The sequence below is a fragment of the Lacerta agilis genome, chromosome 6, assembly GCF_009819535.1.
Source record: "Lacerta agilis isolate rLacAgi1 chromosome 6, rLacAgi1.pri, whole genome shotgun sequence".
Classification (NCBI taxonomy): domain Eukaryota; kingdom Metazoa; phylum Chordata; class Lepidosauria; order Squamata; family Lacertidae; genus Lacerta; species Lacerta agilis.
Window position 1 is genome coordinate 68,463,996 of NC_046317.1, and position 15,288 is coordinate 68,479,283.

The window sequence follows — 15,288 nt, forward strand, 5'->3', positions numbered from 1 at the left end:
TGGCCCTACCATTAGACAGAGTGAGGTGGCCACCTTTGGCAGCTGATTTTGAGGGTCCTAAAAGGGCAGCAATCATTTACTTATTATTTTTTTCTGTGCGGGTGGGGTGGAATATTCAGGCACAAGAGGAGTAAAAGACGGACCTGTTGGATTTCTGACTGTCATAAAGCCAGAGTTCTCCTGGGAGTACAGAGAAGGGCTAGACGTTAGAGCAAACATCCTACTTACTTGAGTTGCCCTGAATAACAATGGGCTTAACTGAAACTACAGTACAGTACTGACTTATCCCCCATGGGGGGGTGGGAAGAGAACTGTGCCTGAGGGGAATTTTTGAACTGGGATTTGGTGTAGAAAGCCAAGGATGTGTCCTATCTGTGCTGCATGGATTTTTTTTTTACATTAATTCAGAGATTTTCTAGTTTATGTTTAAATCCTGAATACTCAATCCAGTATGTATTAAAGGGAACTGTGTCCCCTGAAGGAGCCTTAGCTGCTATCTTGAATATATACTGAGGATCACCTTCTCTGCTGGATAAGAAGGTTTGGCCAGGAACTTCTAGAACTGGGAGATTTTTTTTACAGCAATGCATTTAGATTTTAACACCCTCAGAGTTCATTGACCATGAATGTATGAAGAAAAAGAGGAAATCAAGGTAAGCAATTGATAGTTTCAGAACTACTTCCCTACTTTTGAACTATGAAAATTGTGTTGATTGTTGGGGGAGGGGGGAATCCTGGTAACTTGAGATCAATGAGTTAATTATTTATAGGAATGGTGTTAATTTGAAGTTATTTCCCCCCCACACACACTTGCTTGTAAAAAGTTTTATTTTTTTCCTAAATGAATTTTATTCTGAACATTCTAACCATGGATGCAGTTAGATTTAGAAGTAGTGTTTACATTTGTGGCAAGCTGCTGATACTTACAATAAAAATTCCCCTGTATGAGATTTAAGACTTAATTTTAGAAAGGCATTTCTCAATTTATTATTCAAAAGCAAAACTGAAACTTCATAAATTCAAATGGTGAAATCTTGCCATATTGCAAAATTTTGGATGGCAAAATTTTGGATCTGCTTTTATTGCTGCTGGATTTATTTTCTTGTTGCTGTGTTTTAATGGATTTTATTGTAAACTGCCTCAGGCGGTATGTAAATTCATTTAAGAAATCTCCTGGAGCACTGCACCACTTCTGCATTAGTTTTCAAATGTTCCTTTGTGTATGAAATGACTGCTATGACAACAGCAAATGAAGCATTAACTTAATGCAATCATTGAGTTCCATGAGTGAGTGTTTTTATTTCTACCTGGTTTTAACTGCTGCACCTAAAATCTGAATAGCTAAATCTGCTGAAGGAAGCTAAAATCAATTGAATCAAGATGTAAATCCACTCAGGTCCTCTATGCAAAGATTAACAAAAGACGCTATCTATTGAAGCAGCTCAGGTGACTAGTTCACAAGAAGGAATTAAAATGGGTGTGTTGAGACAAAAGAGAAAAGTTTTTAAAGCTTGCTCAAAGGAAATCAAGGAGCCTTAGAAACATTTCCAGTGAGTTTGGAATGTTATGCTTGTATTCTTATATTGAGTAAAGACAGCAAAACTGATTGTGTTATCAGTTTACTATTTTCCACTGTTGTGAGTGGTCACTTGGCTTATCTTCAGAAATGTCACAGGTTATTATACTTTCCCCTTTCAGTCACATTTGGCCTCATGTCCCACCCTCTATACTTGTTACCTGGAGATAATTGCTTCATGCATCTGGTGAGCTGATTCAGCAAAGATTTTTGCTGCAATTAAATCTGTCAAGATTTTAAAGTGACAGCAAGACTCCCTATTCTTTTGGGGCAAGTTATGGTGATTACCTGGGGCTACAGAAAACTTTTAAGGAAGCTGAAAATGGTTTGATAGCAGCATCACTGCCTGTGATGGAGGTACACACATTTTGTTCCTTTATCATCTGATTGGATAAGTTTTGTATACAATGAAAAAACGTGTAGGCAACAGTGTGTTATTGGAATCACAGCAAACTACCTTAAACACTCTGAAATACATGATATCTTGATGCCTTGCTCTGCATCCAGGGATGTGAACAGTGCCTTGATTTAGATCTGGAAAACCCAGCTTTATATAGTTTAGCCTTGCATCTCACTAGTTGGCTGACACCTCAAAAGATATTATAAGAATAAATGATGTCTTGGAAGGCTAAAGGTTACCCACATCTGCTGCTGCTGAAGATCAGTCCAATTAATTTACTTTTACTGCTGCTCTCCCTCCAAAGAACCTAGGGTGGCATACGCCTGCCCCATTTTATCCTTGCAACAACCCTGTGAGGTAGGTTAAACATAGGAACACAGGAAGCTGCCTTCTACCAAGTCAGACCATTGGTCCATCTTGCTCAGGGTTGTATACACTGACTGGCAGCAGCTCTTCAAGGTTTCAGATGGAAGAAGAAGGAGAGGAGGAGGAGGAGTTTGGATTTGATATCCTGCTTTATCACTACCGAAGGAGTAGCCCAAGGTCACCCAGCTGCATGTGGAGGAGCCAATTAGAGTCTACTGCTCTTAACCACTACACCACACTGGCTCTTTGTTAGCCTTACCTGAAGATGTGAGGGATTCAACCTGGGATCTTTTGCATGCAAAGCAGATGGTTTAGTACTGAGCTAAGGCACTTGCCCCCAATCAAACAGTAAGCTTTCTGTTTGGGTCTCCCTAGTCCAACAAACTATGCCACGCTAACCCTATCTGTTAACTGCCAATTGAATTGCAGAACTTTATGCAGAGCCCTTACCGCATTTACCTGCCTTCAGAGTCTTTATATCTTTACACATGCAACCATCACATGCAAGCACCATCTTCTGAATCAAACTGAGCAGCCATTTCTTGTTATCTCTCTTCAAAGGTTGTTTAAAATTAACTGCTTCCAAATATCAGGTAGCCTTAGCATGGCCTTCTCAAATCCATTCATAGTCTCTAAACAATATATATTCCTGATCTTGAATACTTCATTCTTGCTGGATTTACCTTCCTATCATCTTTGTTCGAGACTCTGGCTATGATAATGGGAAGATGCATCAAAAGGAGGGTTTTTTTTGCTATTAATTTTATTCTGATTCTGGATTGAGAAGAGGCTGAAAATCTGTGATGTATCAAAATTTGTTGTTGTTGTTGTTTGTATTACTTATACCCCCCCATCTGGCTGGGCCTCCCCAGCCACTCTGGGCGGCTTCCAACAGGATATTAAGAACACATAAAACATAAAACATTAAAAACTTCCCTAAACAGGGCTGCCTTCTGATTTCTTCTAAAACCAGATAGTTGTTTATTTCCTTGATATCTGGTGGGAGGGCGTTCCACTGGGCGGGCGCCACTACTGAGAAGGCCCTGTGGCTGGTTTTATATCACTTATGTTAAACTTTTATAGCTGTTTCATTTTAAGGCTTCAATCCTACATGTACGTACTTGGGAGTAACCCCTGCTCCCCTTAAACTAAATAGAACTTCCATCTGAGTAAACATGCATAGGATTATTAGAGTGTAAGACAGTGTGACATAGTGGCTTTTGCTAGATTAGAACAATTGAGGCTGAGGTTCAAATCCCCATTCAGCCATGAGACTCTCAGGATGATGATAAACCTGTTACCATTGCTCCACCTAACCTACCTCACAGGGTTGTTGTGTTGATTCTCCTCTTCCCCCATTTTATGACATCTTCTATTCTTTGAGAGTAAATGGATGAAAATGTAAGAAAGAAATTATTTTTAAAAAGTCTTTCAAAACATACATAAGAAAGGTTCTGCTAGACAAGGCCCCAAGTCCACCAGATTTATTTAGCATAAAGTGGTATGCTCAACATGCAAGCCCAGTAGACCTTCAGCCTGGTATTTCTTGTTAGCAATAGCATCACATTCTCCCATATAAATAATAAACTATTATTATTATTATTATTATTATTATTATTACCCTTTTGGAGAGGTGAGCCACAGCTGCTTTGCAAATACGTTTGCCCGGCTCAGCCATTATGGAGAGGTTGCGGGTTATAGTGGAGCTCAAGTCAACAAAATCTTCTACCACTTCACAAATGTGGTCACCAGTGCTGATGCGTGGAGCGGTGGTGACATCTCTTAACCCAGGATGTTGGTCTTTGTCAGGTTGATGGTAAGGCCAAATTCCATGCAGACTTGGGCAAGATGGTTGATGAGACTCCGTAGAGCTTCCTAAATTAAGCTGAATGCTGGAATATTTATGATGGAGAAAAGGACACAGTGAAAGTATGGATTTTGCTACTGCTGAATGTACCGGTAGTTACGGTCAACAACTCGGATGGATTTAAAAGGGAATTAGACAAATTCATGATAGATAAGGTTATTATTAGCCATGGTGGCTGTGTACTACCTCCAGCACTGGAGGAAAGACCCTGAATGTGGAAATCGATCAAGAGAGTGCCACTGTGCTCATGTGACTCTTGTGGACATCCCTCATGCAGGTGGTTGTGAGAGAAGGATGCTGAGCCTTTGATTTGATCCAGCAGGCAGGGCTTTTCTTTGTTATGCTGCCACTTCTTACTATCAACTTGCTTCAGATGTGCTTTGATAGATCCCAAGCCTATGTCTTCGTTTTTCCATTCATTAGATTTCCTCTTAAAAATAATTACCCCATTCAGCCTCTCTCTGCATGTATACTGAGGCATCATGGGATCTCTGCCTGGCTTGGGTGAAATCTTCATCAGCCCACCATTTCTTTTACCGCTTTCCCTTCCATCTTCAGCCCAGAGTCACTGATTAACTGGTAACTCTGCTATCTCTGTCACCTAGTATCCCCTCAGCCCCAAGGGGTCAGAAAGCAAACAGGGAGCTTGCAGGGAATGATTTCTCTTACCAGCTTGACTGGAGACAAAAAACCAAATGAGCAAACACAAGATCTAATAGCAGTGTCACAACTAACCTTATCTGTACCCAATGTGGGCTACATATGGTTTCTCCCCCCCCCCATGTTATTGCTATAGATATCTATTTAAAATAGATCCACAGATTTTAAAGTAAATAAGAAAAGTTATTATCAGTGCTGGCTGGTAGCAGTTTGACTTGATAAGGTTGCAATTGTTTAACCTTGCTGTTTTCAGCACAGTAGGACTTGTACAGCACTTATTTATGAAAGTGTGTCATCACAGGTGTGTAGAGTGCCACTGTCCCCTCACTAACCCCCACCCCACCCCATTTTCTCTGAAATCTATGGTCAAGGGAAGAGTTCCATTTAAGAGGACCCAAGTGTGATTTTCAGACAAGATTTAACTCCATGGCTCTTATTTAGAAATTAAGCCATACCACATGACATAAGATTCTGTATTCATGTATTGACTACTCTTACATAAAGGTAAAGGGACCCCTGACCATTAGGTCCAGTTGCGGACAACTCTGGGGTTGTGGCGCTCATCTTGCTTTATTGGCCAAGGGAGCCGGCTTACAGCTTCCGGGTCATGTGGCCAGCATGACTAAGCCATTGTCAAACCTCATCACAAACACACAAATGGTTTTTAAATGTGTGCAGCACTTGCTTCCAGCTGCATGCAGTTTTCCTTCCCTCAAAAAACAACAACCTTGTAATTTTTCCTTATCCAAAACACATTTTCCCTCTAAATTAAAAGCATCAAATATTTGTTTAAAAACGATTGTTTAATTTGAGCCAGGGCACACGAGAGCACATCACAATATAGTGGAAATGCATGGCTCAGTCCTGAAAATGTCACGTAACTATCTCTGCTCAGGGGTAGAGTAATCATAATCAGCCTCTTAAGTCTGAGAGTAGTGAATATCTTCCAGCTTTGGGGAAGGACAGAGCCTAGGGCTTGCTGATCAGAAGGTCAGCGGTTCGAATCCCCACGACGGGTGAGCTCCTGTTGCTCGGTCTCCTGCTCCTGCCAATAGCATTTCGAAAGCATGTCAAAGTGCAAGTAGATAAATAGGTACCGCTCCAGGCGTTGCTCTGGTTTGCCAGAAGCAGCTTAGTCAGGCCACATGACCCGGAAGCTGTACGCTGGCTCCTTGGCTAGTAAAGCGAGATGAGTGCCACAACCCCAGAGTCGTCCGCGACTGGACCTAATGGTCAGGGGTCCCTTTACCTTTACCTTTACGGAGTCAGTCAGTGTGATACTCAGGCAGGGCTAGACCCCAAACTTTTCTTTTAGAAATGCACTGATAAAACTCATCCAATTGCAAGGGGTTGGATTAGATGACCTTGGAGTACCTCCCAGCTCCACAATTATATGATTCTAATATAACACCATTTCCCTTCATTCTGCATCCAAGAGGAGGGGTTTGTTGGAAGTAGAACCACACACATTTTGGATATCCAATATTCTGGAATTGCACATGGCTTAGAATCAGTCATCCTGTACCACTCAGTAGGTACTGCAGCTTTAATCAGCGTATGCAGGAAAAAAGCTAATACAGAAGGTGTTGCAATACATACATCCATCTATATTTCTCCTCACAATCCAGTTCACAAAAATAAATACAAAATGAATAAGTAGCAAATAGATTTTTACTGTAGAAAGAGACATCACTTGCCCACTGTTGCTTGTGCTCTCCTCTCTCTCTCTCTCTCTCTCTCTCTCTCTCTCTCTCTCTCTCTCTCTCTCTCTCACACACACACACACACACACACACGTCTTACAAAGAAAATACCAAAACCAAATAAAAGCTCCTCAAAGCAGGAAACACTCTTTGCTGCTTCTCTGGTTACCAGAACTGCCAAAAGCTATGAGGAGATATGGCCTTCAAGAAAGAGCATGCTCAGAACAGATTAAGGAGTCTGATAGGCTACTACCATAGATGCAGGGATAAGCTTCAAGGCTTTGAAGGAGTCCTCCCTAATTTGATATAGTGGCTGGTGGTTAGCCTTTCTCACAACAGAGTGGGAGCCAGCTCAGCACAGGCTGAATGGTCCCAGTCACATTTTTTTTTTCCCTGCCCAAAGACACACATGGGAAGGCCATAGTTTTGGCTTAGGACTGGCTGAGTGATTCAGAGAGCTGATTGAGAGAAACGCCCCCACAAGCATTTGTAAGTTCAAGGATTCTCTGAGTGGTGCATAGAGCTGATTGGCCAGAGAACAGGAGATTGGCAGAAATGCCTCCACAAGCCAATGCAAGTTCATGCAAGTACAAAATAGGGGGTGGGGGCAGGAAAGATATTGTGTGTGTGTGTGTGTGTGTGATTTGATGGCGGGGGGGTATGTTATTTTATTTTAAGGCTTGATACTCTATTGGGAGGGCTGTACCTCAGTAACCATATGGATTCAATACTGGTTACAATGCCAGACTATTGTTTTATGAAATTGAGGTGCTTGTTAAGGCGGCTGGGGAATTGTAGCTCAATGAGGGTAAAATACAGTTCCCAGAATTTTTTAGGGGGGGGGGAACATAGTGTGCTCTAAATGTATAGTGTGTATGCAGCCTGAGTCTATTTGTCAATAAGCAGAATAGAGAGGTCACATTACATATAATCACTTGTGAGCACCTCACCATCCCTTGATTACATTTTCTCTGCTATATTGTTCCTTAAGTTTAAACAGGAGTCCAATTGTTAGCATTTGAATGAAGGCTGTGTTATACTGTAATTAGCTCAAAACGGGTGTGGAAGGTGTCCTCATGTAGCCAGAGGCCATTCTCTTTAGACAGCCACAGGCATTAATAGTTTCAAAACTCCTGAAAGAAACAGGCACATCACTGGAGCTGGCAAATTTGTTTTCCATGCAATTTCCTCTTGTTTCTAGGTGAAGCTTCTATGACGAAGATATCATTTTCTTCCATAGTTGTGGTTGCAACAAGCACACTAGGAAGGAGGCTAGAGTTGGGGTGGTGTGGTTTTTTTTTTGGTTGGTTTTTTTTTTTTACATTTCTGCCCCTTTGTGTTTTGTGGAATTTGAAGTAGAATGTGAATTCTGGGCCCTTCTCCTAATAAAGAGACAGCCAGTGAGGAGAGTATCTTACCAGGAATCTCTGGTTCTCCAAATGTTATTGGACTCCATCTCCCATCAGTTTAAGTCAGCGTGATCAATGGGCATGGATGATGGGAGGTTAGAGTTACACAAGATCTGGAAGATCACACAGTCATCTTAAGCATGGTAGCTATTGTAAAGCATTTGGCTGAATGGTTCATCACAAACACTGATCACTGGCAAATCCATGTACAGTACTGCAGAGCCATTTTTAAAATGCAGCACTGTAGTTCTGTTTGCATGGACATGCTGTGCATTTGACAAGTCATTATTAGGAACAGCTAGCTCCATCAAGTTCTCATGGTAGCTAACCAAGTACATATGGGAAGCCTGAAAGCAGGTCCTGAGTGCAATAGAATTCTTCCCAGTTGTGATTCCCAGCAACTAGTATTCAGATGCCTCTGACAGTGGGGGGTAAAACATACGTAGACATCTGAAGAAGTGTGCATGCACACGAAAGCTTATACCAAGAACAAACTTAGATGGTCTCTAAGGTGCTACTGGACTATCTCTCTCTCTCTCTCTCTCTCTCTCTCTCTCTCTCTCTCTCTCTCCTCTATCGACTGCATTAGACCAACACGGCTACCTACCTGAATTTAGAGCCAGTGTGGTGTAGTTTAAGAGCGGTAGATTCGTAATCTGGGGAACCGGGTTTGTGTCTCCGCTCCTCCACATGCAGCTGCTGTGTGACCTTGGGCTAGTCACACTTCTCTGAAGTCTCTCTCAGCCCCACTCACCTCACAGAGTGTTTGTTGTGCGGGGGAATGGAAAGGAGAATGTTAGCTGCTTTGAGACTCCTTCGGTAGTGATAAAGCGGGATATCAAATCCAACTCCATTTTGGGCAACCAAAATGGTCAAAGGCCTGGAAACGATGCCTTATGAGGAACGGCTTAGGGAGCTGGGTATGTTTAGCCTGGAGAAGAGAAGGTTAAGGGGTGATATGATAGCCATGTTCAAATATATAAAAGGATGTCATATAGAGGAGGGTGAAAGTTGTTTTCTGCTACTCCAGAGAAGCGGACACGGGGCAATGGATTCAAACCTACAAGAAAGAAGATTCCACCTAAACATTAGGAAGAACTTCCTGACAGTGAGAGCTGGAATTTGCTACCAAGGAGTGTGATGGAGTCTCCTTCTTTGGAGGTCTTTAAGCAGAGGCTTGACAGCCATCTGTCAGGAATGCTTTGATGGTGTTTCCTGCTTGGCAGGGGGTTGGACTGGATGGCCCTTGTGGTCTCTTCCAACTCTATGATTCTTCTTCTTCTTCTTCTCTTCTTCTCTTTCTTCTTCTTCTTCTTCTTCTCTTCTTCTTCTTCTTCTTCTTCTTCTTCTTCTTCTTCTTCTTCTTCTTCTTCTGAAACATAGCTAGGGGACATTGACAACCACATCCTCCATTAATCCTTTGAAACCATCCAAGCTGGTGGCCATTACTGCCTCCTATGGGAGTGAGTTCCACTGTTTAACTACGCACTATGTGAAAAGGAAATTATTTGCGGCAAATCTTTCAGTCGATTGCTCTGAGCATAACAAAGCCAGATTCCACAGCTCCAAAGTTGAACTGATCCACAGGGCATATTATCCACAACTTGACTCTAAATTACTGCACTGCACTAAAAGGGAGGCTAATGGCTCTGTGTTAAAGACTCCTGCCACTGAAGCTGTAGATCTGGTAGGTTAGCCTGACGCTATTAAATACCATAGCAAGCAATAACTATAAAATGCACACACATTTTAATGACTGAAAATATGCTATTGAATCTCCATCAGGAAATGGGAATAATTGCCGTGATGAGGAAAAGAAGGCTGACTGAGGTTTGGCAACGGTGCCATTTATTTATTTTATTACGTAATGTTATTATTCTAGATTTCCAAGACAGCCTACAAAAGAGAACCATAAAGCAAATATAAAACAGATCAAAACATCGGAAACAAAGCAATTATCATTGCAAAAGTAAAAATACAAAAAGCAGTAGATATAAAACGGTTAAAATCCTGGACAATTTTTTTAAAAATGTCTAAAACGTGAGTCTCCAAGCCAGGAGCTCAATGTGGTGTACATAGGTCATCCTCCCTATTTTATCCCCACAAGAACCCTGTGAGGTAGTTAGGCTAGGAGTGAGTGACTGTCCCAAGGTGACCCAGTGAGCTTCAGCGCCAGGTCCTAGTCAGACACTCTAACACCTATACCACACTGGCTCCAATGCTCCACACAGATGTTTCAGGCCTAGCCATACCTACATTTTGCCTTGCAGCCCTCTATTTGGGGCTGAATTAGCTCAATAATGTTAGTCAATTAATTTGTGCATGTCAGGGCCCCCTGATTCTCTACTTCATCTCAGGAAAGATGTTGAAACGTTTTGGCTTGTTAATGTTTGTGGGATTGAATTATCTCCACCCTTTTCTGTTTCTTTGGGGGAATAGAACAGCTGTTTTTAGAATCAATATAATAGAACTTGTGGGTGGGGGCTCAATAAACAAGAGTTTTGCAGCCTAGTTCTGTGCATGGCATTGTGACCTGTTGAGGAAATACCAGAGCCTTTCAGTGCAGCAAACATATGCAGGATCAGTGCTGGACACCAGCCACCTGGTTTCAGGGACTGCTGGCGATAGAATGGTGCCGCAGCTACATTTCTAATTAGTACATTTATTTCTGTCTGGGGCTCTTGAATCTCTTTAGGTCACTTGTTTATGAAAAGACAGAGTGCCTGAGATCTACTTCACCTCTGCTATACATTGTCCCTTCTATTCAGTTCAGTTCTCCTTACCAAAAAGAAAGGAGGGGTTGTGAGGAGGGGTGTGTGTCTTCTCTTCTATATTCCTCTTCAATCCTTTGCTAGCCTCTAGCTAATTGCACACCATCCTCCACACACACACACACACACACACGTATATTTTATATATGTTTAGTGTCAGAACTAGATCAACAGCACAATTTACATAGGTCTGAAGTGGGGGATATTTGTGGGTTGACCTTGGGCCATCATAGAGCCTTAGGCTTGCCTACATCACAAGGTTGTTATGATGATAAATTAGGGAGGAGAACCCCATAATGCCACTTTGATCTCCTTTGAGTGGGATGTAAATGTAATCATGCATTTTTGTGCATCAAAACAATGGACTAGAAAGCTCACTTCAGGTCTTGACTTGTGTTAAGTAAACGTGTAAGGAGGACTATGGGGACAAGCACCAGATCTCTGTCTCCAACCCCATTTCTAAGGACAGCCTCTGTAGCTCACAAGAGTATGATAATGCTGCTCATGAAGAAGCTCATTTATCATAAGGAAGCAAGCAACTGTGCTTATTCACAGAGATGGCTTCACTTGTCAATTTCTCGCCCAATATGCAACTTTAAATCAGGGGGGAACCCGTAGCCATCCAGATGTTGTACCAGCTCCCATGCCCCAGCCAACAGGTCAACAATAGCCCTTGTAGTCTAAAACATCTGGAGGGCCACATCCCTAGCCCTATCTCAGAGACACAGGACCTCTCCATAATAAAGGGGCAAGACTGATTTGTGATAATCTGCATCACTGACAAGAAAGCTAGCTGTGTGTTGGAAATTAAATTAATGGAACTTCCTCCTAAGTAAATGCATTTAGGATTAAGATCTTATTTCCATACTTCTCTGGTTTTTTTATGGAAAATTCAAAATTCTACATGGTAGCAAGTAACTAGAATTCACACGCACACACATATCACAGCAAGTGAGCATGCATGAGATACACATGAGAGACTGAACTCTGAGCTGGGAATAAGGACCACTAAACTCAGTCAGGCTTAGGTAAAGGGGCCCCTGACCGTTAGGTCCAGTCGTGTCCGACTCTGGGGTTGCGGCACTCATCTCGTGTTACTGGTCGAGGGAGCCGGCGTACAGCTTCCGGGTCACGTGTCCAGCATGACTATGCCGCTTCTGGTGAACCAGAGCAGCGCACGGAAATGCTGCTTACTTCTGGGTAAACAAGTATAAACTCAATCTGCATGTCTTTTCAAAATGCAGGGTGCAAGCTTTTAAGACACACAGGATCCTTTTTCAGAACCTGAGTCCCTTTTTCTCCAAAAGATCGCAAGCCTGATTTTTAATTCTAATAACCGATACAAACGTACAGATAAGTTACATTTGTTGTGAGAGATTAGTGTTGAGTATAAGGGCAGGAAAGAAAAGGAAAAAGGGGGGGAGGGGGGGTGAAACTTATTTTCTTTCTTATATAGTGTAGGCCTACATGTGGGGTTTGTCAACTGGATAGGTTCTCTTTCTATTTGCTTGTTACATTTCCTTGCCTGGGGACTGCATTCTGATTGGCGGATCACAATCCCATGCTGGTTTCACTAATTTGCAGTCTATCACACACAACAATTTGTGTGATAGACCACTCTGATGTCCTTGGAGGAAGGCAGGATACAAATGCAAACAGATATATAGCTATAGATAGATGACAATGAAGGCCTAAATACCATTGATTAAAAAACCTAGTTAAAACAAAACGTCAAAATGCATTTAATAAACAACAATGAAAAACAATTTTGGCAGGAGGAGGTTTGAAGCAGGTGAACTTAACCCCTTTTGGCACCTGCTAATATTTCATGAGGGATGCAAGTGGCACTTTGGGTTAAACCACAGAGCTTAGGGCTTGTCAATCAGAAGGTCGGCGGTTTGAATCCCAAGGGGTGAGCTCCCGTTGCTCGGTCCCTGCTCCTGCCAACCTAGCAGTTCGAAAGCATGTCAAAGTGCAAGTACTGGTAGATAAATAGGTACCGCTCCGGCGGGAAGGTAAACGGTGCTTCCGTGTGCTGCTCTGGTTCGCCAGAAGTGGCTTGGTCATGCTGGCCACATGACCCGGAAGCTGTACACTGGCTCCCTTAGCCAGTAAAGCGAGATGAGCACTGCAACCCCGGAGTCTGTGACTGGACCTAATGGTCAGGGGTCCCTTTACCTTTACCCAATATTTCACACACAGGCTCCATGATGTATTGCAGAATTAGATATGTGTTAAGCCCATTGCTTTCAATTGAACTTAAGGCTACAGTCCCAAGTCTACTACATCCTAGGAAAAACAAAACAAAACAAAATAAAATTCCTTCCAGTAGCACCTTAGAGACTAACTACCGGTAAGTTTGTTCTTGGTATGAGAAGTCCTTTGGAATTCTGTGGCACAGTAAACATTTCAAGGGGTCAGCATCACTGTGCACTAGATTTAGCTATGGTATGTCTTAGCAGCTGGGGCCATAATTATTTCCCTTTCAAAATTTGTCCTTTTGTTTAGTTGGTTAGCATTTTTTTAAAAATATGATTATTATTTATTTATTGCATTTATATCCCACTTTTTTCACCAAGGAGTGCAAGGTGGCATACAATGGTTCTCCCCCCGCCCTCATTTAATCCCCACAACAACCCTGTGAGGTAGGTAATGCTGTTTGCGCAGAAGCCTTGGAGGCATTCTAGTATTGCTTTTTGTTGTTGAATCAGACAGAGCGGTCTTACCTAGTAACTGGAAGAAAAATCAGGAATAACAGTGCAGTCCTATGCATGTCTGTCTGTTGTTGTTGTTCAGTCGTTCAGTCGTGTCCGACTCTTCGTGACCCCATGGACCAGAGCACGCCAGGCACCCTATCCTCACTGCCTCCCGCAGTTTGGCCAAACTCATGCTAGTCTTCAGAACACTGTCCAACCATCTCATCCTTGTCGTCCCCTTCTCCTTGTGCCCTCCATCTTTCCCAACATCAGGGTCTTTTCCAGGGAGTCTTCTCTTCTCATGAGGTGGCCAAAGTACTGGAGCCCCAACTTCAGGATCTGTCCTTCCAGTGAGCACTCAGGGCTGATTTCTTTAAGGATGGATAAGTTTGATCTTTTTGCAGTCATGGGACTCTGGAGAGTCTCCTCCAGTACCATAAATCAAAAGCATCAATTCTTTGGCGATCAGCCTTCTTTATGGTCCAGCTTTCACTTCCATACATTACTACTGGGAAAACCATAGCTTTAACTATATGGACCTTTGTCGGCAAGGTGATGTCTCTGCTTTTTAAGATGCTGTCTAGGTTTGTCATTGCTTTCCTCCCAAGAAGCAGGTGTCTTTTATTTTCGTGACTGCTGTCACCATTTGCAGTGATCATGGAGCCCAAGAAAGTAAAATCTCTCACTGCCTCCATTTCTTCCCCTTCTATTTGCCAGGAGGTGATGGGACCAGTGGCCATGATCTTAGGTTTTTTTTTATGTTGAGCTTCAGACCATATTTTGTGCTCTCCTCTTTCACCCTCATTAAAAGTTTCTTTAATTCCTCCTCACTTTCTGCCATCAAGGTTGTGTCATCAGCATATCTGAGGTTGTTGATATTGCATGTCTACTCAGAATTAAATCCAATTGCTTTAAATGGGGCTTACTCCCAGGTAAATGTGCAGAGGATTCCATCTGCACTGTGTGAGCCTATGCATGCCTACTCAGAAGTAAGCCCCATTGATTTCAGTGCGATTTACTCATAGGTAAGCGTGTCTCTGTTATGCAGGATTGCAGCCTTGGAACTAAGGGATGGCAACTTTAAAAATTAAATGTTGCAACCATCACGGTTTTTCCCCCCAGTGTCAGCAACTGAACACAGTAAACGAGATTAGATTTTTCTTCTTGTTCATTTAATGAAGAAAATGCTGATTTTGTATAGGTCTTAGATGAGAACTCCCCCTCCCCAATAGTGTTAATAAAAGCAAACAGTGGCTTTTTCTTTTCTATTCGGGAAACTCCTTAAAAAGTTTTACTGGAGTTTTATTTGAATTAGAAATTTCTCTGGTCTGCAGGTTGCCCCTCTTTTCCGGGAGTTGTAATTTTGTTTTGTTTTCGTCCCGGCTGGTACCCCCACCTTCCGCCTGTGCCCCTCCCCCACCTTTTCAAATTATCTTGGTGGGTGGGTGGGGGAGGGAGGGAGTTGAGTGCAGAGCCTTCATTTAAGGGCGGACTGGCCTGGATGGATGAGCCGAGCGGAGGAGCAGACCCTGGGAGCAGGGATCTGACGTCAGCGCAGAGGTAGTTTCCCTCCCGAGCTGTCAGACCGTGTGGCAGGTTAGGTATTAAAGGCACATTGAGGCAGCGCCGAGACCCCTCCTCTTGAGCGGCCGCCGCGCGCGCACACAAAGAGAAGTGCCCATCGCTGCGTCCGGCAAAGGATCCACCACCAGCTGCGTAAACGCTCCATTCTTGCCAAGGCGTGGATTGAAACACCGCCGGGAGCGGAGCCAGGAGGTTGAAAGGGGCGGGTGAGACGCCGCGAGGAAGAAAATGAAACCGACCAGGAAAAGTAAGTCTG